The 27,545-nt window shown below is 39.2% G+C and overlaps 1 protein-coding gene and 1 pseudogene across 1 annotated transcript in view; both read right to left on the bottom strand.

The window, feature by feature from the left end:
• PRRG1 (proline rich and Gla domain 1) overlaps positions 1-27,545 on the bottom strand; it is a 280,952-nt gene that overhangs the window by 147,625 nt on the left and 105,782 nt on the right. The gene's annotated exons all lie outside the window — the stretch shown is intronic.
• Positions 8,572-9,385, bottom strand: LOC140628332 (small ribosomal subunit protein eS1 pseudogene; annotated as a pseudogene).

The following is a 27,545-nucleotide window of genomic DNA, read 5'->3' on the forward strand; positions in this document are numbered from 1 at the left end:
ACTAGTAAAATGTTTTGCATACAGAAGGTGCTTTAAAAAACCCCACTCAGTTAATATAGGTAATTTTTGCATCTTAATAGATGTGTATATATGTTCATGAACTTTCATTTGATTACTGGGTTTATTTTCTTATTTTTGTGTCTGAGTTTGTCAGGATGTTTTGACTGAAGTGACTAAAAGTACAATGAAGTAGCTTAGGCAAAAAGAGGAAGTTATTGTGTAACCCAAGCTGTGAAAGGGTAAGTTTATGATTGGCTTTAGGAATAAATGGAACAAGTAACGGGAATGCTTCAAATTCCAGATTAGGCTCTCAACCCAGCCTCTCTTACGGTCATACTCAGAACATCTGAAAGGCATATTCTGTAGGCTTAGAACCATGGTCTCTGAAAAATTGTGGGCTCATACCTATCAAATTGTTACCAGACAGAATGAACCTCTCGTCCCTCAGTTCCAGTTTTTAGAACACCAGATAAAGAGCATGATTGGATAAGATCAAGTAACATAATCATTCTTGGAGAAAAAGTGCATGTGTGACCTAAGAAGGGTACCCCCAGTAGAACCACTTAGTTGGAGGGAAAAATGAAAAAAAAAAAAGAGTAGGGGGAAATGCTATTTTCAGAACAAGAGAAAAATGCTGGACAGAGTAAAAAAAAAGTTCACCATGGAACAAATATACTTAAGGAATACAGCCTTGGAATTATCTTTTACCTTTCTTATTCAAGTATTAACCATTCTTCTTAATAATAGTTTTCTGTGGCTGCTATTTAAAAAAACACAAATATAGTGGCTTAACACAACACAAATTTATTACAGCTCTAGAAGTCAGTCTGGAAAGGGTCACACTGGGCTAAAATCAAGCTGTCAGCAAAGTTGAATTCCTTTATGGAGGTTCCAGGTAGAATCCTTTTTATTGACTTTTCCACATTCTACCTCCTCGGTTTATGGCCCCCTGCCATCTTCAAAACCAGCAATGACATTACTCTGACACAGTGACAATTATGTCTATCTCTTCCACATTTAAGTACCCTTGTGACTATATTGGGCCAATCCTGATAATCCCAAACAATCTTATTTTAAGGTCAGTTGATTAGCAACCTCAATTCCATCTATAATCTTAATTCCCCTCTGTTGTGTACACAATATTTCCACATATTCTGGATATTAGTACACTGGCGTTGGATGGGGGAGCATTATACTCCCTGCCACAGTCTTTATTTTCATAAAAACAACAGAGCCTAAGTCATTGGTTCCCAAACTGGGGTACCTGATGCTAGATACTACCTTCATATATTATGATCTCATTGGACTGGAGTCCATGAGCCCTCTAAATACACACACAGTTGGCTGGATCAGAGTGGATCAGGAGGGAGTATCTCAACTATGTGGGGGCAGAGAACTTCCCAGGGGATTTAGAATGGGGAGAAGGAATTGGTAGGACTAGGTGTCTGGAGTTTTAACAACTATTTAGGGGCTATGCCATGAGGACACATAGGAAAAAAAAACAAGTCTGGAGGGGATAAAAGAACGGGAAGAGACAGAAAGAGAAAAGAAGTAGACAGAGTGGAGCTGACCCTAGATCCTCAATGGCTGTCTGCTTCCTGATTACAGTAGCATTCTGACCCATGGCTTTTACAAGGTCCACTGCATTCTCGTAAGAAAGTCTCATTTAACTGAAGCTAGTTCAAATTGTTTTCTTGCATAACCCCAAAATGTTCTAATTAATACATGATGTGAGCTTAATTTTCCTCTACTAATTTTTTTAAATAATATGCCTCTTGTTTAAGAAATAAATAAGGTTGGGCAGCCCGGGTGGCTCAGCGGTTTAGCACAGCTTTCAGCCCAGGGCCTGATCCCAGAGACCCGGGATGGAGTCCCACATCGGGCTCCCTGCATGGAGCCTGCTTCTCCCTCTGCCTGTGTCTCTGCCTCTCTCTCTCTTTGTGTCTCTCATGAATAAATAAACAAAATCTTTAAAAAAAAAAAAAGAAAAGAAGGAAAGAAAAGAAAGAAAGGAAAGAAAGAAAGAAAGAAAGAAAGAAAGAAAGAAAGAAAGAAAGAAAGAAAGAAAGAAAGAAAGTTAGTTAGTTTGGAGTGCCTGGGTGGCTCAGTCAGTTAAGCATCTGTCTTCGGCTCAGATCATGATCCCTTGGGTCTGGGATGGAGCCCAGCATCATTGGGCTTCTCCCTCTCCATCTGCCTGCTACTTCCCCTGCTTGTCTGTCAAATAAATAAAATCTTTTTTTTTTTTTTTTAAAGGCAAGTTTAAGAACCAAATTGTCAGAGTTGGTATTCTAGATCCGTCTACTTCACCAGCACCATTTCCTGGTTATCCCATATTCTTCAACTCCCCTTTCCTCTTAATATTTACTCAAAGGCCCAGAGGGGCCTCACAAATTATCTCAGCCTAATCCTCACTTGATAGTCCAGTCTCCCTAAGACACACCAGATGGGTATAGATCCAGTTCTCAGTTTAACTAATGTCAAGTAAATCTTAATGACTTGCAAATTAAATCTCTAACCCTCAGCCTTTTCCTCATCTTCAGATCTATATTTACAGCTGATGAACGGATCCTGACTCTTTAATTTATAAGACACAAAACTCAATTTTTCTTACAAACTCTGCCTTTCCTTCTGCATTTTCTTTCCTACTTAATGAAACCACCTTCTTAATGAAACCACCATCACACACATAAGAAATAGTGAAGTCACCCATGACCGCTTTTTTTCTATCCTCAGTTGTTGATTCAGTCTTCCTCGTGCATGTCTCACATATTAATCTCTCCTGCCTCATTTCAGATTCATTATCAATTGCCTGACCTACAACACAGTCTCCCAACTAGTTTCCCTGGCTTTAGTTTCTTCTGAATCTAATCCACCCCTCTGTATTGCACCAGATAGCTTTATAAACACAAATAAGATTAAGCCACTGTACTTCTTAAAAACATTTCATGACTCTTTCCTACTTTAACATAAAATACAAACTCCTTAAGCACAATCAAATTTTCTAATTATTTGGCTCCACTGCATCTTTGCAAACTCAGCCCCCTCCCCAATAACCATCATATATACATGATAAGCTACTCTCTATATTTACCTTACATTTTCATGCTACTAGGACTTTTCTGTTCTCTCTCTATGGCAGGCATATTCTTAAAGACCCAGCTCAAAAGACACCCACTATGTAACTTCTTCCTAGTGCCACACTGTGCAAAGCAAATTAGTTATCCCACTTGCCGTGCTATCATAGTACTTGCACATAACCTCCCCCCCTTTATTCTTAAGGTTTATGCCTTAATACACTTATGCCTGAATCTCCCTCTTTACTGAGGCCTCTTTGAGAGGAAGGACAGCATAGGTCTGACTTTAATCACAAAGCCCAACATACACTAGATTAGAAAAAATTTATTGTGGAAAAAAGAGTCATTTCATATATTAGTTCTCCAATTTACAATCCAATAGTTTATGCCTGACACCTGTTTCAAGAATTGGCTCAAACACTCATGTCTACAAAGAGTGGAGGGGTATATACCCTGATTGAGTCCCTATTCTGACAAATCCTCTTCTTTAGAACTTTTCATCCCTTATGTGCTTAATCCATGCTATAATACAATTTTAATTTATCCTGTCTTTGTCATATTGTTCCATGTGTTTACATTTTTGACTCCTAAGTAAACTGCAAGAAAGGGTTTAATTTTTGTATTTCTTTTATATCTTCTTGAAAATCTTGGTAAACATAGAGGTAACATGATAGATTATATGATAAGCTATAAAACCAGCATCAATAAACTTAAAAATATTGAAATCATACAGAGCATGTCCTCTGACTACAAGGAAATTAGCAATAAATACAATATGATAGCCAGACAAAATTCACATATAGTTGACCCTTCAACAACACAGAGGGTTGGGGCACTGACCACCCCCTGCTATTGCATAGTTGAAAATCCACATGTAATTTCTGACTCCCCAGGGATCCCTAGGTGGCTCAGAAGTTTAGCTCCTGCCTTTGGCCCAGGACGCAATCCTGGAGTCCCAGGATCAAGTCCCGCCTCGGGCTCCTTGCATGGAGCCTGCTTCTCTCTCCTCCTGTGTCTCTGCCTCTCTCTCTCTATCATGAATAAATAAATAAATAAATCTTTAAAAAAATAATTTCTGACTCCCCAAAAACTTAAACTACTAATAGCCTACTGTTAACCAGCAGCCTTACCAATATCATAAATGGTCAATGAACACGTTTTGCATATTATATGTATTATATACTGTATTCTTACAATAAAGCAAGCTGAAGGAAAGAAAGTTATTAAGAAGATCATAAGGAAGGAAAAGTACATTTACAGTACTGTCCTTTATTTATCAAAAAAAATTTGTGGATTACTGGCTAGCTTAGTCAGTAAAACATGCAACTCTTGATCTCAGAGTTGTGAGTTTAAGCCCCACATTGGGTGTAGAAATTACTTTTAGAAAATAAAATAGGGGGATCCCTGGGTGGCGCAGCGGTTTGGTGCCTGCCTTTGGCCCAGGGCGTGATCCTGGAGACCCGGGATCGAGTCCCACGTCAGGCTCCCGGTGCATGGAGCCTGCTTCTCCCTCTGCCTGTGTCTCTGCCTCTCTCTCTCTCTCTCTCTCTCTGTATGACTATCATAAATTAAAAATAAAATAAAATAAAGAAAATAAAATAGGGCAGCCCGGGTGGCTCAGCAGTTTAGCGCCTGCCTTCCGCCCAGGGCATGATGCTGGAGTCCTGGGATCAAGTCCCACGTCAGGCTCCCTGCATGGAGCCTGCTTCTCCCTCTGCCTGTGTCTCTGCCTCTGTGTGTGTGTGTGTGTGTGTGTGTGTGTGTGTGTGTGTGTCTCTCATGAATAAATAAATAAAATCTTTAAAAATAAAATAAAATAAAATGTAAGGAAAAAATATGTACATTAAAAAAAAGGTTGGGCAGCCCCAGTGGTGCAGCAGTTTAGCGCCGCCTGCAGCCCAGGGTGTGATCCTGGAGACGGGATTGTGTCATGTCGGGCTCCCTGCATGGGGCCTGTTTCTCCCTCTGCCTGTGTCTCTGTCTCTCTCTCTCTCTCTCTCTCTCTGTCGCTCATGAATAAATAAAATCTTAAAAAATAAATAGTGGTATCAATATGCATGCAGAATTCTGGAAACAATAAAAAGAAACACTTTGAAAATGAACAAAAGGGGTGCCTGGGTGGTTCAAAAGGGGTGGTTGTGCATATGACCCTTGTTTTCAGCTCAGGTCATGATCTGAGGGTTGTGGGATCAAGCCCCATGTTGGCTTAACATTCAGTGCAGTCTGCTTATTCCTCACCCTCCCTCTTTGCTCCTCCCCTCACTTGTGCTCTCTCAAATAAATAAATAAAATCCTCAAAAAATAATTTTAAAAATTAAATACAAAGAAAATGAACAAAAATGTTGAGTAGTGAGCAGCCCCAGTGGCTCAGCGGTTTAGTGCCGCCTTCAGCCCAGGGTGTGATCCTGGAGATCCAGAATCGAGTCCCACGTCAGGCTCCCTGCATGGCGCCTGCTTCTCCCTCTGCCTGTGTCTCTGTCTCTCTCTCTCTCTGTGCATCTCATGAATAAATAAATAAAATCTTAAAAAAAATGTTGAGTAGAACCCTCACAAAGAAAGAGACAAGAATGTTCAATGAGCATGTGACAATGAGTTCAACATCATTAATCATCAGGGAAATGCACAATAAAACGAGTCAGCTAACAAAACATACCCACAAGTTTGATCAAAATTGTAAAGACTAACACCACTGAATGTTAGTGAAGATATGGAGCCATTGGAAGACTCATACATGGTTGGTGGAGGTAATACTAGACAACTACTATGGAGAAAGATCCTGCAATTTCTTCTAAAACTAGACATATAGGGACGCCTGGGTGGCTCAGCAGTTGAGCATCTGCCTTGGGCTCAGGTCATGATCCTGGAGTCCCGGGATCGAGTCCCATGTCAGGCTGTCTGCGTGGAGCCTGCTTCTCCCTCTGCCTGTGTCTCTGCCTCTCTCTGTGTGTCTCTCATGGATGGATGAATAGAATCTTTAAAATAAATAAATAAATGAATAAATAAATAAATAAATAAATAAGTAAAACTAGACATATGCCTACTCCAACAAGTCCCCACATCAAGAGAAATGAAAACAAATATATACAAAAATGGCTAGTATAAGAAGGTTCACAGCAGCCTGAAATTGGAAACACAGGCAACCATCAGTAGGACAATAAATAAACTGAGGTATCTTCACATAATGAGATATTACTCAGCAACAAAAAAGAAAGAGCTATTGAAAAAATGTAAAAATGTGGATGAACTCGAAGAAAAAAATATCCCAAGTGAAGAAAGCCTTACATGAAAGAGAATGTATTTACATGAATTTCTAGAACAATTAAAACTCATCTGTGGTAGGAAAAAAAGAGAACGGTATTTTCTTCTGTAGTGTTGGAAGACTAGGAAGAAATAAGGGGACAAGAGATAACTTTATAAGGTGATATTAGCATTCTGTATTCTGATTGCACATTTTTGTGCATTTATGGAAACTCCTTGAATGGTAACACTCAAGACATTTGCATCACATTGTATAGAAATTTTACATCAAAAAAATACAACCAAATGTTAAACTCTAATTATATCTAGTGTGTTTTGGGGAAATATGATGATGTGTATAATTTACTTTAAAATACAGTAAAAATAAAAAATTAAAAAAAAACAAATACAGTAAAACTTATTTGGACTGATACAAGGATAGAGAAATGGATAGACTGATAAATGTGATAAAACCAGTGAAGTTTTTAAAAAATTATTTATTTATTTATTCATGAGACACAGAGGGAGAGGCAGAGAAAGAGGCAGAGGGAGAAGCAGGCTCCCTGTGGGGAGCCTGATGTGGGACTTGATCCCAGGACTCCAGGATCACGACCTGAGCCGAAGGCAGATGTTCAATCACTGAGCCGCCTAGGTGCCCCAAAACCAGTGAAGTTAAATGTTATTTGTAGAATCTAGGTGGTAAAAGATAAACTCAAAATGGATGAAAGATCTAAATGTGAGACAAGAATCCATCAAAATCCTAGAGGAGAACACAGGCAACACCCTTTTTGAACTTGGCCACAGCAACTTCTGCAAGATACATCTATGAAGGCAAGGGAAACAAAAGCAAAAATGAACTATTGGGACTTCATCAAGATAAAAAGCTTCTGCACAGCAAAAGATACAGTCAACAAAACTCAAAGACAACCTACTGAATGGGAGAAGATATTTGCAAATAACCTATCAGATAAAGGGCTAGTATTCAAGATCTATAGAGAACTTATTAAACTCAACAGCAAAGAAACAAACAATCCAATCCTGAAATAGGCAAAAGACATGAACAGAAATTTCACCAAAGAGGCATAGACATGGCCAAGAAGCACATGAGAAAATGCTCCGCATCACTTGCCATCAGGGAAATACAAATCCAAACCACAATGAGATACCACCTCACACCAGTGAGAATGGGGAAAATTAACAAGACAGGAAACAACAAATGTTGGAGAGGATGTGGAGAAAGGGGAACCCTCTTGCACTGTTGGTGGGAATGTGAACTGGTGCAGCCACTCTGGAAAACTGTGTGGAGGTTCCTCAAAGAGTTAAAAATAGACCTGCCCTACGACTCAGCAATTGCACTGCTGTAGATTTACCCCAAAGATACAGATGCAGTGAAACGCCGGAACACCTGCACCCCAATGTTTCTAGCAGCAATGTCCACAATAGCCAAACTGTGGAAGGAGCCTCAGTGTCCATCGAAAGATGAATGGATAAAGAAGATGTGGTTTATGTATACAATGGAATATTCCTCAGCCATTAGAAACGATAAATACCCACCATTTGCTTCGACGTGGATGGAGGAAGGTATTATGCTGAGTGAAATAAGTCAATCGGAGAAGGACAAACATTATATGGTCTCATTCATTTGGAGAATATAAAAAATAGTGAAAGGGAATAAAGGGGAAAGGAGAGAAAATGAGTGGAAAATACCAGTGAGGGTGACAGAACATGAGAGACACCTAACTCTGAGAAACAAACAAGGGGTAGTGGAAGGGGAGGTGGGGGGGGGTTGGGGTGACTAGGTGACTGGCACTGAGCGGGGGGCCCTTGATGGAATGAGCACTGGGTGTTATGCTATATGTTGGCAAATCGAACTCCAATAAAAAAATACACACACAAAAAAAAAAAATAGAAAAAGAAGGAAATCCCTCCCTGTTTCAGCAACCGTTCACTAAGCACTGCTTGCACCCAAGAGAAACCACCACAATCTGAAATACTTGTTCTTTTCTTTTCTTTTTTTAAACATCACAAATATGTTTTTATTTATTTATTTTTTTTAATTTTTATTTATTTATGATATTCACAGAGAGAGAAAGAGAGAGAGGCAGAGACACAGGCAGAGGGAGAAGCAGGCTCCATGCACCAGGAGCCCGACGTGGGATTCGATCCCGGGTCTCCAGGATCGCGCCCTGGGCCAAAGGCAGGCGCCAAACCGCTGCGCCACCCAGGGATCCCCACAAATATGTTTTTATTTGTCACCATTAAATGTCTGAATTTTAAACAGATTCTTGGACTGGTGGTTTATATCCATCAGCTCGTTCAACTTTAGCACCAGTCTCATCCCCCATAGCTTTTCCAGAACTGCTACCTTCACCATGAAGCTCCATGAGTTTTCCCAATTCAAACTTGGGCTTCTTCAGCATTTTTACTTTTCTAACAAAAACATCATGGAGTGGATAAATAGACTGACAAGCTTTTTCTATATCTTTTCCAATGCTGTCTGGAATCAATTTATTGACCACTTCTTTCAAGTCATTTGTTTGCACCTCTCGGGTCATGATTTCCATCATCTTTTTCCGGATTTGGCGGACCTGTTGGTGCTGAGCGTAAGAGGTCTTCCGAATCTGATTATTGCGTTTTTTAGTAAAACCAACACAAAATAGATGAAGCAAATAACCATCGGTAGTCTTTACATCAACATGAGCTTCAATCATGGTCTGCCATTTTTTGACCATGGAGCACATTTTGTCACGGGTAAGATCCACGTCATGGAAATTAGTCAGGCAGTTTTTGCCCTGCACATCCTCAGTGATTAGCTTGAATTTCCTAAATGCAACTTCATCATTCTGCAGATCAGCAAGGCTAACTTCAAAAACGCGACCCTTGAGACCATCAGATGCAATTTTGGTTCCTTGAGTTCTTGTGACTAGTGTTTTTCCAATATTTCTTATATTGAACATAGCTGGCGCTTTCACATCATACCAATCTTTCTTAGAAAATGGATCAACCACTTTCTTCTTGGCTCCCTTTCTGCCGCCTTTCGTAAGGCGCTTGTTCTTGCCGACCACCATGGCACTGCTCTGGCTACTTGTCCTTTTCCAGTGAACTTTTGTTCATCGAGGTATAAGTGTTCATAGTACAATTCTTCCCACTTTTCTGTACATTTGAAAAATGTATAGTAAAATGTTGGAAAAATACTGAATAAAGTAAGCATACTTAGGGATGTTAAATAAATGAACTCTTTTTTTTTTTTTTTTTTTTGCTATGCATATTTACTGGGTCTCATCAGAATACAGGGAATGTCTTTTGGCTACAGAATACCAAAGTTAGTTACATAATAACTATGACTGTCATTATATGGAAATTATGAAGGGAACCAATATTCAAATCTTAAAGTGAATTTGAAATTCCAGTATATATCTATAAGATTCAACCTTCCTATCCATATATCTCTGTATAAATACATGAGAGAGAATATCCTCTGGTTTGCTGTCATGATGAATTGAGTATGGCTTTACATTTTTTAAAAACATTTTATTTATTTATTCATGAAACACACACACAGAGACAGAGACATAGGCAGAGGGAGAAGAAGGCTCCCCATGGGGAGCCCTGTGGGGGACTTGATCTTGGGACCGTGGGATCAAGACCCAAGCAGAAGGCAGATGCTCAACCACTGAGCCACCCAGGTGCCCCTGGCTTTACATTTCTAATGTCCATGGCTTGTTTTGATTACAGAATAGTTCAAAAGCATAGACTATTATCCTCCTGAATTGTTTTTTAAAGATTTTATTTATTCATTCATGAGAGACACCTGGCCATTCCTACCCAGTGCAGGATTCCTTTAAGAAGCAATCCTTGCTCTGGAGCTCCCTCTTGGGTTGGCTAAGACTTTATTGACCTGCATTTTGATCTGAGGTTTTCTCTGACCTGCTTGTCCCCCACTTGCCTTTCAAAAGTGTCAAATCAGCATCTCAGGCTCAAGATTTTTCTCTGCCCAAGCCTTTCACCTTTACATTTACCCATCTACCTTTCACAGACGTTACCTTTCCATTCTTCCCTCAAACCTCCTGTAATCCTGATTATCTTAGAGTTGGCTCCCTGGAGCACCCAAACAGGTACTTTCTCTAAGTCCTAACCTCATTGAATTTGGATAATTTTTTTGGTGGCTAAACAGTTCTTAATTGTTGGGAAGGTATAATCAATATTAATCAGTATTGCTAATAGTATAATAAAAGCTAAAATAACTGCTGTAAATATAAATTGCATTTCTGCATATTATTTCCAAGGCTAATTGTTTATGATTTGATAGAATGGTAATTACACACAAAAAAATACTCACAGACCCTGGACCTTCATATAAAAGAGTAAGATATATGATGCAAGATTTGATTGATTACGGTATGGTCACTCAGGGTCTTACCTTAGAGTATCAACATTTCTTTAGAAGCTGAAATATAATAAATAATAATTCTTAAAAACAGCTCCCTTTCGAGCTAATGACACCAATTCTGACACTCATTCCTTCCTGCCAGTGTCCCTAATGTCCTCCCTAACAAATGAATAAGTAAAATCACAGCTAATATTTGTTGAGCACTTGTATGCCAGACACAGTGCTATGCTCTTTACATGTTATTCCATGTAATTATTACTTTTATCCATGGGAGTTTGGTTCTGTTTTACAAATAGCAAATCCAAGGTTCAGGAAGGTTAAACATTGTGCTCAAAGTCACAGCTGATAAAGGCCAGGGTCAGTAAGTGTTTGATTCCAGTTCACTCATCTCTGAGGAGGTTACATATTTTTACCTTAATATTTAGTGGGGTTGGGATTAGAATCCAGGTCTTTGAACACCTCATTTTGTGCTCTTTCCTTTAAGTATCCCTTATTAATGCTAACAGTTTTGATTCTTCATCTAAGATGGTTTACTGAATTCTTTTATTTTTTTTTCCTGAATTCTTTTAGTCAAACAAACATCCAACTTTCAGATAGAAAAATCAAGGAAACATTTAATAATTTTCTATTTGCTCTCTCTTTAGTCTGAATATTTATTGGCCATTTTGTCTTCAGCTCAAATGTACCTTTAGTTTCATCACAATCTGAGTTGATTTTCCTAAGTCTATTCATTGTCTCTGGGAGAAGAGGGGCCAAGTCCCCTTGATTTCCTGGGAAGAAGCCCAATAAATGTTCTTGGGTCATACTTGTTTCCTTCCTATTTAGTCTTCCCTTCTGAGCAACAGCTGTAGATTTGGGAGTGTTTCCCCCCAATCTGATCCAAAAAGTGGGAAATGTTTTGTCCCCATATGATTACAAATTTCTAATGTAAGACATTTGAGAAAAGCCCAATTCCTAATTACTAAAACATTGACATGATTCTATCAGAAGCAATCTGAGATTCCACCACTCTCTTCACTTCAGCCCTTTGTCTAACTGGAAGTAGTTATTAAGTTATTATGATCCCAAATAAGAAAAAGGAAATTCTGAGGTGCCTGGGTGGCTCAGTTGGTTAAGCAGCTGACTTGATTTCAGCTCAGGCCATGATCTCAGGGTCCTGGGATGGAGTCTTTGTCAGGCTCTATGCTCAGCAGGGAGACTGCTTCAGGATTCTCTCTCTCAGATATTTGCAAATGACCTATCAGATAAAGGGCTAGTATTGAAGATCTATAAAGAACTTATTAAACTCAACAGAAAAGAAACAAACAATCCAATCATGAAATGGGCAAAAGACATGAACAGAAATCTCACCAAAGAGGCATAGACATGGCCAAGAAGCACATGAGAAAATGCTCTGCATCACTGGCCATCAGGGAAATAAAAATCAAAACCACAATGAGATACCACCTCACACCAGTGAGAATGGGGAAAATTAACAAGGCAGGAAACAACAAATGTTGGAGAGGATGTGGAGAAAGGGGAACCCTCTTGCACTGTTGGTGGGAATGTGAACTGGTGCAGCCACTCTGGAAAACTGCATGGAGGTTCTTCAAAGAGTTAAAAATAGATCTTCCCTACGACTCAGCAATTGCACTGCTGGGGATTTACCCCAAAGATACAGATGCAGTGAAACGCCGGGACACCTGCACCCCAATGTTTCTAGCAGCAATGTCCACAATAGCCAAACTGTGGAAGGAGCCTCGGTGTCCATTGAAAGATGAATGGATAAAGAAGCTGTGGTCTATGTATACAATGGAACATTCCTCAGCCATTAGAAATGATAAATACCCACCATTTGCTTCGACTTGGATGGAACTGGAGGGTATTATGCTGAGTGAAATAAGTCAATCGGAGAAGGACAAACATTATATGGTCTCATTCATTTGGAGAATATAAAAAATAGTGAAAGGGAATAAAGGGGAAAGGAGAGAAAATGAGTGGGAAATATCAGAGAGGGAGACAGAACATGAGAGACTCCTAACTCTGGGAAACGAACAAGGGGTGGTAGAAAGGGAGGTGGGCGAGGGGTGGGGGTGACTGGGTGATGGGCACTGAGGGGGGCACTTGATGGGATGAGCACTGGGTGTTATGCTATATGTTGGCAAATTGAACTCCAATAAAAAAAAATTTAAAAAAAAGGATTCTCTCTCTCTCCCACTGCCCCTCCTCACATTCTCTCTCTCTTAAATAGATAATCTTAAAAAAAGAGAAGAAGAAGAAGAAGAAGAAGAAGAAGAAGAAGAAGAAGAAGGAGGAGGAGGAGGAGGAGGAGGAGGAGGAGGAGGAGGAGGAGGAGGAGGAGGAGGAGGAGGAGGAGGAGGAGGAGGAGAAGGAGAAGGAGAAGGAGAAGGAGAAGGAGAAGGAGAAGGAGAAGGAGAAGGAGAAGGAGAAGGAGAAGAAAGAGAAAGGAAATTCTGTTTATTTTGTCAGAGGCAGTGATTTACTTCTCTCATTTCTGGTGGGTAGGCCCCTCTGGGTGACCCAGGGCAATATAGTGGGCTAGGTCTCAGGAGAATTCTCATACCATCTACTTCAATACGATTCATAAGGTAACCACAGAGATGCAACAACACTGAAATGTTTCAAAGCGGATGCTAATAGATCCTTCTGTACCAGGTACAGAAGGCAACCTCAGCTTGAAAGGACCCTGGCCTGGGCACGTTGGTGGCTCAGCAGTTGAGCATCTGCCTTTGGCTCAGGTTATGATCCTGGGGTCCTGGGATCCAGTCCTGCATCAGGCTTCCCAGAGGGAGCCTGCTTCTTGCTCTGCCTATGTCTCTCATGAATAAATAAATAAAATCTTTAAAAAGAAAAAAAAAAGGACCCTGGCCCTTATTATCACAAGATGAATGGTACATGGAGACAGAATAGCAAAGCCAGAGTGATACAGGATGCCATGGGCCACAGGCAGATTGTCTTGTTTTAGACTTAATCTTAATAAAATGTATATGAATAAAAGATCGAGTCAAGGAATATTTGTACATCATAGGCACTTTTAATTTTCATAGAATTTGGGTCTTATATGTGTGTTTTTAAAATAATAATTTATAGAAAAAGAAAGTAACCTATAGAAGAATCCCTTATCAGAAGCGATTAGGATTGGAATTGGTTTGTTAGTTGGCAAAGTTGGCTAAAGTAGAGAACTGAAAAATTTATTTTAACATAAAATTACATGATCATACTTAGTCATTAGTCTTTTAACATAAAGCCCAGGACTCTTCTTTGAGTATGGTTCCACCAATAGATGGTCCAGATAGTCATTCTTGAATAAATCACATATACCGCAGTAGTAATAGTATTAATAGTAATAGTTGAGCACTTACTATGTGTCAGGCACTTTTAATCTTCCCAGTATCTCTTTGAGGTAACAATTATTATCATTCTCATTTTATATATGAGGTTAAGAAACTTGCCTAAGGAGACAGAGTCAGTAAATGGTAGAGATAAGGTTAAAACACAGGTTATCTGGCTCCCAAGTTTACATTATTAACCAGCACATCATCTCTAATCTCCATTTCTGAGTGTCCTTAGGGAAGAGCTTTAAGAAACTGAAGACATTATGAAGCAATATAAGAATCCTTCCACATTTTTATATTTTTTTCAAAACTTTTATCTCCCCCATACATACTTTAACAGTAATTCTTTAATTAGCTATTCACTTGTATTAAATCTTTCAATATATATATATATTTCATCAATTTATGAAACATTCAGTCCAAATGTGGACTGTACATAAAGAGGTGCCTGGCTGGTTCAGTTGGTAGAGCATGTGACTCATGATCTTGAGGTCATGTGAGTTTGAGCCCCACACTGGGCATAAAGCTCACTAAAACAAAACAAAACAAAACAAAACTGTACATATAAAATCACAATCTTTATGGGGCATCTGGCTGGCTCAGTTGGTAGAACATGCGACTCTTGATCTCAGGGTTGTGAGTTCAAGCCCCACACTGGGTGTAGAGATTACTTGAAAATAAAATCTTTGGGGAACCTGGGTGGCTCAGTGGTTGAGTGTCTCCCTTTAGCTTAGGCCATGATCCTGGAATCCTGAGATAGAGTCCCACATCAGGCTTCCTGCGAGGAGCCTGCTTCTCCCTCTGCCTATGTCTCTGCCTCTCTTTCTGTGTCTCTCATGAATAAATAAATAAAATCTTAAAAAAATCTTTAAAAACAAACAAGAATTAACAATCTTTGTGATCAAATTATGGATATATATTACTTATTGAAATAATTTATTGAAATAAATCAGTTTGGGAAAAAGCAAAACTATTTTTAGAGCAGACAACTTAACTGGTGGGATCAGAAGTAGGCATGAGTATTATTGCCAAAGAATATTCATTATGCCGTGGATATCAGTTAGGATCTTATACAATTGAAATGGAGATCATCAATTAATCCATAACTCCTTCAGGAGATCAGTTAAGAGTTTCTGCCATATTTAAATTTCATCTATGTTTTAGGACAATCACAGGTGATATAGTAATAGCTTTTCAGCTAAGACTGAGTGTAGTACAAGTAATATAATGATGTTACATATTTTTTTTTCAAAGATTTATTTTAGAGAGAGAGAAAGCAAGGGAGGGGCAGAGGGAGAGGGAGATTCTTTTTTTTTTTAAGATTTTATTATTTATTCATGAGAGACACACACAGAGAGAGGCAGAGACACAGGCAGAGGGAGAAGCAGGCTCCATGCAGGGAGCCTGACATGGGACTCAATCCCAGGTCTCCAGAATCAGGCCCTGGGCTGAAGGTGGCACTAAACTGCTGAGCCACCTGGGCTGCCCATGGAGAGAGAGAGAATCTTAAGCAGGCTCCTCATCCAATGCAGAGCCTGATGTGGCACTCAATTCCAGGACCCTGAGATAATGACCCAAGCTGAAACCAAGTAAGATGCTTAACCGATTGAACCACCCAGGCACCCCTTATGTTATGTATCTTAACAGTACCTTCATATGCTTCCAGAAGAATGTGTTGTATTTTCTGTTTTTATTAAAAGCCTAACATGTTAGATATTTTATTTCATATATATATGTATAGCCTTTTACATACATATATCAATAGCTCTTTTACATATATTCATATATATATATATATATATATATATACACACATATTATAGAGAGCCTTTTCTTTAGCTTTCAGATCTATTTAAACTGGCTCACTAGGGACACTTGGGTAGCTCAGTGGTTGAGCAACTACCTCTGGCTCAGGTCGTGATCCCAGGGTCCTGGGACTGAGTCCCACATTGGGCTCCCTATGGGGAGCCTGTTTCTCTCTCTGCTTAGGTCTCTGCCTCTCTCTGTGTGTCTCTCATGAATAAATAAATAAAATCTTAAAAAAAATAAACTGGCTCACTATACAGGTTTCCTATTGTTGGTGTAACAACCACAAATTTACTGACTTGACTTGACACAATATATATTTTCCTGCAGTTCTAGATTTCAGAACCGTCAAAAAATTTTTAAAAGTCTAAAATCAAAGTGTTGTCAGAATTGTGTTTTCTGGAGACTGGAGGGGAGGATTTGTTATTGCCTTTCAGTCTTTTGGAGGTCACCTGTATTGTCTGGCTAGTGGCTCCTTTCATCTTCCTTATATTGCTCCAATCTCTTGCTTCTCTCCAACCTCTGCTTCCATTGTCACAGTTCCTCTTGTGTTGCCAAGTCTCCCCCTGCCTCCCTTTTACATTAACACTTATGGTTACATTTAAGAACCACTTCTATAATGCAGTCTAAGCTCCCCATCCAAGATCCTTAATCCCATTTGCAAAGAACCTCTTACCCTATTAGATAATATATTCACAGGTTCCAGAGATTTGGATATGGATATCTTTGGGGGTCATTATTCAGCCTACCATACTTGGTTTAATTAGAGACTAATGAACTAATTTCCAAAAGTAAACTGAAAAACTAATCAGGTCAATGTTTCAAACAGGAATGTCTAGAATGCCTAAACTATGAGAAATTAAACAGCAATTTAACTTTTCAAAGCAATTTAAGAACTTTGGTAATGGAGATTTTTAGATTGAATTTGGGAATTTGTAGCATACATGGCTCATTTCTTTCAAAAACAAAAGCTATTGAAGACTTAAGGAAAAATCCTCCCTCCCACCTGCCGTCCCTCTTCCTCTCCTTAGCTCTTAGCCTCTTTCCAGTCTTCTGGCCTTCCTTCTCTCACTTATGCTCTTGCATAAATTATTTAATGGTTCTATGTAAGTTCTTGAGCTTTTATAGTCATTTCTTATTCAATTTGGAACTCAATAATAAATAAACCTCCAGCTTTAATATGCATTTTTTGTTATAAACCCTAAATGGAAGCGCAGTGCTTATTTGGAAAAAAAAAAGTGCTAAGGTTACATATAAAATATATAGCCAAAATAAATATAAACAGAATTATTTATTTGTTTGTTTGTTTGTTTTTGTGTCTAGTGAGGATATTGCCAGATTGCTCTTTCCCAACTTGAACTATAAAATTAGATTAATTAGTTTTACCTCATGCTGTTTATTTCCCTCAGGAAGAACACTCTGAAGCACTTTGGCTACTGTGAAGTCCCACAGGACTCTTAGGGCTAATGTTATTAGCCTTTGGGGTGACATCAGTTTTTCTATGCCGGGGGCTTATGAGCTATCTCTAGGTTTTTCATATCAAGAAAATAGCATTAGGGATTTTTCTTGATCTAAGAGATTTTGTTTGTGGCTTATCACCTCCTTTCTTTCCCCTTAAAACTTAAAACTATACCTTTTTAATATTTTTATTCCATTTAGTTACTTTATGCTCTTCTAATGTCAATGTCTCAAATCATCCATTTCTACAGACAGCCTCCTCAGCTAACCAGCTGTTCATGATTTTGTAGTGGATTGCTCTCTATGTACTTATAAACATCATTAGAGTAGCTCGGGTGGCTCAGCGGTTTAGCACCACCTTCTACCCAGGGCATGATACTGGAGGCCTGGGATCGAGTCCCACGTCGGGCTCCCTGCATAGGGCCTGCTTCTCCCTCTGCCTGTGTCTCTCTGCCTCTTTCTCTCTTTGTGTCTCTCATGAATAAATAGATATATAAAGATAAAATAAACATCATTAAGTTTTCAGTGTAAAAGTCTTTAAAATTGTAAACAGTCGTTGAATAACAGGACTGAGTGAATTTTTTTTGACTCTTTGGGTTATTTTTCATGTACTTTATATTGTATATACTCTAGAAATACCATATGTAATATAATATATTAATATAATAATACACATTAATATAGTATAAATGAATTATTTGATAAGTCAATTCATATTATAATTTTATATATAATGTATGTCATTCTATAAAATACTATATATCATATTAAAATAATAGTTTTTTTGCTAAAATTATCTCTGGTGATAGAGATATTGGTTCTTTCAGACAATAGTTTTTGATGATTTCTGCACAAAAACATTCTGTATCGTATACCAAAGTCCAGTCTATTCTTGTATCTTTTAGTCTCTCTCTTCTCCCTCTCCGTACATATGTATGAAAGGAGCTAAAAAAAATATAAAACTAAGTATGCTAAACATTTAGTAAACTTGAAAAAAGAAGTAGATAAAGTTAGTTAGAAGTTAGAAGTAGTTAAAGTTAGATAGTTAGCAAAAATATAAAGAAATCCACCGATAAACTATGAAAGATTAACTAAGATATTCTACGTTAAAAAAAATTAAAACCCAACTATAACAATGAAACAATCTGTGCATAAGTCCAGTATCCAAGGTAGGAAATACCTTATGCATTTGTTTGTTGGTTGGTTTTAAGATTTATTTAGTTAGCTAGTTATTTAGTTATTTATTTGACAGAGAGAGCACAGGCAGTGGAGCAGGATCAAGTCCCACGTCAGGCTCCCGGTGCATGGAGCCTGCTTCTCCCTCTGCCTGTGTCTCTGCCCCTCTCTCTCTCTCTCTCTCTGTGTGACTATCATGAATAAATAAAAATTATAAATAAATAAATAGCCCTGATCCCTCAATTAAAAACTGTGTACTATGTTTATAAAAAAAAAGCTATTTAAAAAGAGAGATATGATTTTTTGAGAGATTTGATTTTTACTCCACATTTCTCTCTCTTTTTTTAAAAGATTTTATTTATTTATTCATGAGAGACAGAAAGAGAGAGAGAGAAAGAGAGGCAGAGGGAGAAGCAGGCTCCATGCAGGGAGCCTGACATGGGACTCGATCCTAGGTCTCCAGGATCATGCCCTGGGCTGAAGGAGGCACTAAACCGCTGAGCCACCAGGGCTGCCCAACATTTCTCTTCTTAATAAGAGAGAGATACTACTTTCCACATTGTTATTTATCACTTACTACAATAATACTGAAAGGACCAAGATCACCTCGGAAAAGTATTTATGTAGTTGATCTAAAACGAGCAAAAAATAAAATAAAATAAAAATAAAAAAAATAAAAAATAAATAAAACGAGCAAAAGGGCTGACTTACCATGAGGAATAATATCTTTATTTACAGACAGAGTGATATTTGGGGGATTTCTGGTATTTTAGATGTTATTTCTGCTTTCTTAGCAGCCTCCTTTATAGACAAGGACAATATAGACTGTGTGGTTGGTGTACAATAAGAGATATATTATATGTAGTTTTTATATACAGGAGGGTACTCCACAGCCTAGATGGAGTATAGGAGCCCTGGGAACCTGCCACTGCGGGTTAGTGCAGCTGGCGCTGCCTTCATGCCGATTGCCCTTTATCCTCAGGGAGTCTAGAAAGCTGGGCTTTGACCTTTCTCTCTGGGGGGCTATCTGCCCTAATTTGTGGGAGAGGCCTACATGTAGTCCCTTCAAAAATCCCAAAGCCTAAAAGGTTCTCCACTCATTTATGATTCTCCGTTTAAAAGTATTTCCTGGGGCACCTGAGTGGCTCGGTTGGTTGAGTGTCTGTCTTTGCTCAGGTCATGATCCCAGAGTCCTGTGAGGGAGCCCTGCATCAGGCTCTGCTCAGCAGGGAGCCTGCTTCTCCCTCTCCCTCTTCCTCTCTCTCTGCCTCTGCCTCTAGGGATCCCTAAATAGCTTTGATTAAAAGGATAATGTGGCAATGCAATGTTCACCATACATTCTTCTTTTCCTGGATATATAGAAAGAACATTTCCAACCTCCCTTGCAGATGGATTGAAACCATTTCACTAAAAAAAAAAAAAAAAAAAGGGATCCCTGGGTGGCGCAGCGGTTTAGCGCCTGCCTTTGGCCCAAGGCGCGATCCTGGAGACCCGGGATCGAATCCCACGTCAGGCTCCCGGTGCATGGAGCCTGCTTCTCCCTCTGCCTGTGTCTCTGCCTCTCTCTCTCTCTCTCTCTGTGTGACTATCATAAATAAATAAAAATTAAAAAAAAAAAAAAGGAAAGAAAGAAACCATTTCACTTAGTTCTAGCCAATGGGCTATAGGTAGAAGTGCATGTCATTTCCAGGTCTGAGTATAAAAAGCCTGTGTGTAAGCAACTCTCTGACTTTCTTAACCTGTAGCAGATATGCAAGCTGTACGTTTACCTGGCAACATCACAATATGGTGGGCAACTAGATCTCTGAGTCCACTAGATGGAAGAGAGCCCCTGCCAACACACATCAGACTTTGAGGGAGAAAAGGCATACCAAGGTCCAATATTTTTATATATAATGACTCAGAATCAAGGTCACAGTGTTTGTATTTACTTCTTACCTTATGTCTTCTGTAATGCCACTTATTCTTCCTCCAAATGTTCTTAAAGTATAATAGGAATTCCCAAGTAATTATCTTTCTATTTACTTATGAGTTTTATTTTACAGCCTTCTGAGAAATTCTATTTTTTTTCTATATTTAAATAGCATATAGAACAATTATCTTTGGTAGGCTCACCTTATCAGCTAGATTTTTTTTATTATAGGGACACCTGGGTGGCTCAGCGGTTGAGCATCTGCCTTCAGTTCAGGGCATGATCATGGAATCTGGGATGGGGTCCCACATCAGGCTCCCTGCGGGGAGCCTGCTTCTCCCTCTGCCTGTGTCTCTGCCTCTCTCTCTGTGTGTGTCTCTCATGAATAAATAAATGAATCTTTAAAATAAGATTATTTTTATTATAATATCCCATTAGCAAAAACACCATAGAAACTTTTACAGTCATAAAATTTATTTGACATTTTTACTATCTGAAATCACATAGAACTATAAGGTTTTGCTATTAGTATAGCTTAGTAGCTCTACTGGATCCAACCCTACTACAGGAAACAAGGAAAAACTCCAGAAAGATATTAAAAAATAATACAGGAGGATCTCTGGGTGGCTCAGCAGTTTAGCGCCTGCCTTCTGCCCAGGGCATGATGCTGGAGTCCTGGGATCGAGTCCCACATCAGGCTCCCTGCATGGAGCCTGCTTCTCCCTCTGCCTCTGTCTCTGCTTCTCTCTCTCTCTCTCTGTGTCTATCATGAATAAATAAAATCTTTAAAAATAATAATAATAATATAGAACAGTGACTGAGAGGCATAAGAGAATAAACCAAAATAGGTAGATCCTGAAGCAGATTTGAAACTTGGAAGAAGAAATAGGGCACAGTGCCAGTTTCCCATCCTTTAGCCTAAGGATGGAACAATGATATCTCTACATGAAGTGGCTAAAACTCTGATAGAAAATCTGCAGTAGGGGGATCCCTGGGTGGCGCAGCGGTTTAGCGCCTGCCTTTGGCCCAGGGCGCGATCCTGGAGACCCGGGATCGAATCCCACATCGGGCTCCCGGTGCATGGAGCCTGCTTCTCCCTCTGCCTGTGTCTCTGCCTCTCTCTCTCTCTCTCTCTCTGTGACTATCATAAATAAATAAATAAAAAATTAAAAAAAAAAAAAAAAAGAAAATCTGCAGTAGAAAAAAAAAATCTGCAGTAGGCAGCCCTGGTGGCTCAGTGGTTTGGCGCCGCCTTCAGTCCAGGGTGTGATCCTGGAGATCCGGGATCGAGTCCCACATCGGGCTCCCTGCGTGGAGCCTGTTTCTCCCTCTGCCTGTGTCCCTGCCTCTCTCTCTCTCTGATGAATAAATAAATAAAATCTTATAAAAAAAAAGAAAAAGAAAAAGAAAGAAAGAAAATCTGCAGTATTTCTGGCCTGAAGAACCAGAGGACAGAGTCCAGAGCAATCACAGCTCCTGGGTAGCAAGGGGGTGACACTGAAAAGGAGACAGAGGGGGAGTGCACCAATTTCTCCCTATAAATTTTTGCTCAATTCTGTGGCTGACCCCTGAACCATACATGTGCTGGGGTAGGCTCCAATTAACAAAGCTAAATCTAAAAAAATAAAAAACAAACAAAGAAAAAAATCCCTGAAATTTGTCATGTTGCCACTTCAGGAGATTCAAACCATGCAGCCTAAAACCAACCAAATGATGTACCTGATTTAAAAACAATCAAGGGATCCCTGGGTGGCACAGCGGTTTGGCGCCTGCCTTTGGCCCAGGGCGCGATCCCGGAGACCCGGGATCGAATCCCACATTGGGCTCCCGGTGCATGGAGCCTGCTTCTCCCTCTGCCTGTGTCTCTGCCTCTCTCTCTCTCTTTCTGTGACTCTCATAAATAAATAAAAATTAAAAAAAAAAACAATCAAAATCGGGGATCCTTTGGTGGCTCAGGGGTTTAGCACCTGCCTTGGGCCCAGGGTGTGCCCTGGAGTCCCCAGATCGAGTCCCACATCGGGCTCCCTGCATGGAGCCTGCTTCTCCCTCTGCCTATGTCTCTGCCTTTCTCTGTATCTCTCATGAATAAATAAATAAAATCTTTTAAAAAATAAATAAATAAAAATAAAAAATAAAATAAAAACAATAAAAATATCAAAATCAACTCTTCAGGAGACTATAACAGTATCTAGAGTCTCCATGACAAAACATTCACAATATCCAGGGTAAAATTCAAGATTAGAACAAAGCAGAAGACAAAGCAGAAAAAACGTGGCCCAATTTTTAAGAGAAAGACAATCAACAAAGATCAATACTAAGATGCCATAATAGTCTAAATTATTAGGGAAGGGTATTAAATGAGCTATTTTATTTTTTAAAGATTTTATTTATTTATTTATGAGAGACACACAGAGAGGCAGAGACATAGGCAGAGGGAGAAGCAGGCTCCCTATGGGGAGCCAGATGCAGGACTTGATCCCAGGACCCAGGATCACTACCTGAGCCAAAGGCAGACACTCAACCACTGAGCCACTCGGGTGCCCCTGAGCTATTTTAACTGTACTCAAGGAAGTGAATAAAAATACCCTGACAATGAACATGAAGACAAGGAATCTCAGCAAAGAAATAGGAACTATTAAAAAAAAAAAAAAAAAAAAAGTGGAAATTCTAGAACTGAAATCATATGGAGTTGTAGTCTAACTCTCAATTATGAATTACAAAGTAAAATTAAATTTTCATAACATAGCAACAGAAGGAGGAAGGTACTCTCCGTCACCCCCTACCCTTTCCTCCAAATCCCTATTCTGGAGTAAGCACTGAGAAGAGTCTGAGTGTGTGGGGAGAAAAAAGGTAAGTAAAATATAATGGATTTACTTCCCTTCCTTAATGGAGTTTAAAGTCTTGGGGGAAAAAAATTGTGAAGGTAAATCCACTCACCTTTATCGTGAGAAATATGACAAAAATAAAAATGTCTTTGTTATAAATGATTTACATGGATTGAGAGAATGGGAAAATAATCCTTTTTGTGACAATATTGAAATTCTCTGATAGACATAGTTATTTGTAATGTCATTTCCATTTCAATGACAGGTCATTCAATAGGTTTACAACATTACAATTAGAGTAACTCTTTGCTAGTGATAAAAACCTATACACAGTCCTCAAACTATTCATCACTCTCACTGCCTTTCTTCTTTTAATCCTATCCTCTCCCAACTGGAGAGACCAAGGGCAGGCCACCCCAAGATGGTCCACTTTGGCATGAAGATTATTTTGAGTTAAAAAGCAATCACAACCCAGCAGACTCAGGAAAAACTCTGCTCCCACCCCCAACTGCCTCAAAAAAACTCAGACAAAGGACCTGCTCCAGGAAGAGAGCTATCACCACAAGACAACTACATTATGATATGAACTAGGTATGCTGGAGAGGGAGGAACCTTGCAAGGCCTGTTTGGTCAAAGCTCTCTGTGTCCCATTGTTTCAGAGTGGCCCAGCAAACATTTGTTTACCAAACATTTGTTCTTTTTCATCTTCCTGGGAATTGTATTCTTTCTCTTTGAAGGCCCAGACCCCTACCTGCTTCTCCTTAGTTCAGGAGGACATATATACCTCATTTTTGCCTACTGTCTTTGGAATTTCCATGTCTGTGTGGATTCCTGTACATACACTGTTAAATTTGATTTTCTTCCGGTAATCTATCTCATTCTTTGTCTAGAAGGACCTTGAAGGGAACAGGAAATTCTTGGTTCCCAACACAACATTCTCTCAAACCCCATTTCCCCTTAAGGCCAGTCTTTTGATTTCCCTTCCATTAAGAAACCATTTAGTTCAAATGAAAAAAATAAATCATCTAGTAGTGAGTGGCAAGGGGAAAGATGGGGGGGGGGTGGGGGCAGATGCTAAAGATGTATAAATGTCACAGGACTCTTCGAGGAAAAGTCTCGAGCCATACTCTCAATAGGTGAAATCTCTTCCTTAAGTTATTACTCATTCTCTAAGTATGCCCTGTGAAGCTATATAAAATGTGTTACACACTGTCATAACATTGCATTTTATACATTCCGAAAAATCACATTGCTTTAAAGAATGAGAAAAAGTTAACAGTGATGTTGAGAAGATATACATTGCATTATTGTTTTCCAACATTTTATATTGTATTACAGTAGCTCTTCATGACATATTTATTATGGAATTGGCATTTTCATTCTATCTGATGTCAGGCATTGGCATTTTAATTCTATCTGATGTCAGGCATCTTTTCTTTTAATGTGATGATCTCAATGAACACTGCTTTGTTCTTTTGTTTTCAATTCAATTTCAGAACATACTGGGTGAATATTTTTCCTTCCTTTGTTCACAAATATTTAACAGCACTCCAGCACCTAAAAAGAAGCCTAGACAAAACACAGACTGATGTTGTAGTAAAGGTAATGTTACTCTAATTTTAAAAGATGACATTCATTAATAACATGATCCCTTGCTCTCTGCTCACTTTCTCCCATGGCTGCTGTTTTTGGAAGTCCACAGGAGATCTTCCTGTGGCTTCTTAGATTTTTTTTCCCCTCACAATTTTCAGAACAAAGAATAATTGTGCTTCAAGGCTAAAGGAACAATGACACTTCTGCTTATTTTTCTTTAGAAGTGCACTATTGTTTCTGCTGTGTACATTCCCCTGCCTTCCTGATTCCCTTCCAGAATTTCTTACTGTGTAAAATGTTTGTTACAAGCTGATGTACTGAAATCACAGATTGCAAATATATTTGGAGTTTTGTTTATCTTGTAAGAACAGGAGTGAAATGCCAAGTGATTCCACAACTTTCTGATAAAACATATTAATGCAGCACTGCTCTTGAAATTAAAGCCTGTGGAGGTAAAATGCCTGCAGAAAGTGGCTATGCCAAACATCTCCAAGACCACCCCAATAGCCAGAGATTCACTAAGAGGATTCATGGGACTCGGCATATAGTTGTACACATGACTAAGATTTATTCCAGTGATGTAGTAGGATACACAGCCAGATCATGAGGGAAAAGACACAGGGAGAATCTGGAAGAATCCATGTGCAGGCTTCCTTTTGCTCCCTTTCTCCCATGAGGAGTCACTCAGAGCACACCTTCCCCCAGCAACGAAAATGGAGCAACGTGTGCATGATGTTTCTGCCCTGGGAAGCCCATTAGAGACCCAGTATCTGGGGTTTTTATTGGGGGCTGTTCACGTAGGTACCCTCTGCCAATCATATATCAAATTTCCAGATTCCCAGAAGGGAAGCGGGAGTTCAGCATAAACCACATCATTTGCATGAATAATTTAGACACAGTAAGCCACTCTTATCAGTTCTGGGAATGGTGGGAGCTCTTCTGAAATCCAAGTTCCCAAATGCCAGCCAGGATCCAACCTCACAAGCAGACTGTTCTTAGGATAGCAGTCTCAAGCGTGGTATCTCAACTTTGTTTTGCACAGTGGCTAGCCAAGCTAGCTTTGCAAATAGAAAATTCTTGAACACTAGCAATTCACCTATAAATAAATGCCCTTTATACTGTAGGCTACCCACCTCAGCAATGTTATTGAAATAGCAATCTTTTTTCTGATTGCAAATTGATTTTCCAATGTAATTTATCAGCTTTTCTTTATGAAGGGAATGTAAACTGAAAAGCCACATTAAAAAACAATTGATCTTACAGTCTTCTGTCAATGGTCTCATTAACCGGCTTGTCAAGGTATTCAGTTAACAGGATGTTGGCATTAATATGGGTTAAAATGTAATTCATCTCTGATCCTATTGAAAACTAAAAACCTAATATGATACTCTGGCTATACTGTAAGTCCCGTGGCATGCCTGGAGGTTCACTTTTTATTTTATATATATATATATTTTGTTTTTGAGTTTCACTTTTTAATAGGTGAGTTGAAACTACTGCACATTCATTGCTTATCTCTATATTTAATAAAGAAGCTTTTGACATACCTTTCAGTTTAACTCAATTATTTTTTATAGTTTTTTTCTTTAACATTAGAATTCAGCTGTTTATCATTAAGCACAACTGTTTTTTTCTTTTTTTTTTAAGATTTTATTTATTTATTCATGAGAGACACAGAGAAAAGCAGAGACATAGGTAGAGGGAGAAGCAGGCTCCATGCAGGGAGCCCGATGTGGGACTCGATCCCCGGGACCCCAGGATCATGCCCTGAGCCAAATCAGACACTCAACCGCTGAGCCACCCAGGCGTCCTGTTATTCCTACTCTTAGCTCATTGGGATATTTTGTCTGGCCTTCAGTAACCTTTCTTTAAAAATTTATTTATTCAGGATGCCAAGTAGGTAAGTTCAGTTGAATAATGAAAACTGTCCTATTTCACTTTCTGGGGTTTGGTCAGACTGAGCATAAGTAGTATTTAGGAGCATCCACTCTGGTGCCAGGGAGACTGGGACTAGCGCTTTCTCTGCTACTTACTGTGTGACCCCTGTTAAATCCCCTAATCTCTCCTTAATCCCCAAATTTGTAAAATGGAGGGGAAATAGTAGCTCCTCCTTCTGAGCATTGAAAGGATTAGATCAGTACATAAAACTTAGTGAATTAAGATACTTTTTTTTGTTGGAGTTTTTTTTTGTCTTTTAAAAAATGTTTTAATTTCTATTTTAATTCAATTTAGTTAACATATAGTATATTATTAGTTTCAGAAGTAGAATTTAGTGATTCATCAGTTGCATATAACACCCAGTACTCATTCTATCCAGTTAAGATATTGTTTTGATGATTATGATGGTGATAATGATTCCATGACTATGGATAATTCATATTTGGCTTTAATGCAAACACTGAGGAGCACATGGGTGGCTCAGTCAGTTAAGTGTCTGCCTTCAACTCAGGTCATGATCCTGGGGTCCTGGGACGGAGCCCTGACAGCAGGGAGTCTTCTTCTCCCTTTACATCTGCCTGCCACTTTGCCTACTTGTGCGTTCACTCCCTCTGTCAAATAAATAAATAAAATATTTTTAAAAAAATGCAAACACTAGGGCAGCCTGGGTGGCTCAGTGGTTTAGCGCTGCCTTCAGCCCCGGGCCTGATCCTGGGGACCAGGGATCGAGTCCCGCATCGGGCTCCTTGCATGGGGCCTGCTTCTCCCTCTGCCTGTGTCTCTGCCTCTCTCTCTCTC

Source organism: Canis lupus, chromosome X (assembly GCF_048164855.1).
Source record: "Canis lupus baileyi chromosome X, mCanLup2.hap1, whole genome shotgun sequence".
Lineage (NCBI taxonomy): Eukaryota > Metazoa > Chordata > Mammalia > Carnivora > Canidae > Canis > Canis lupus.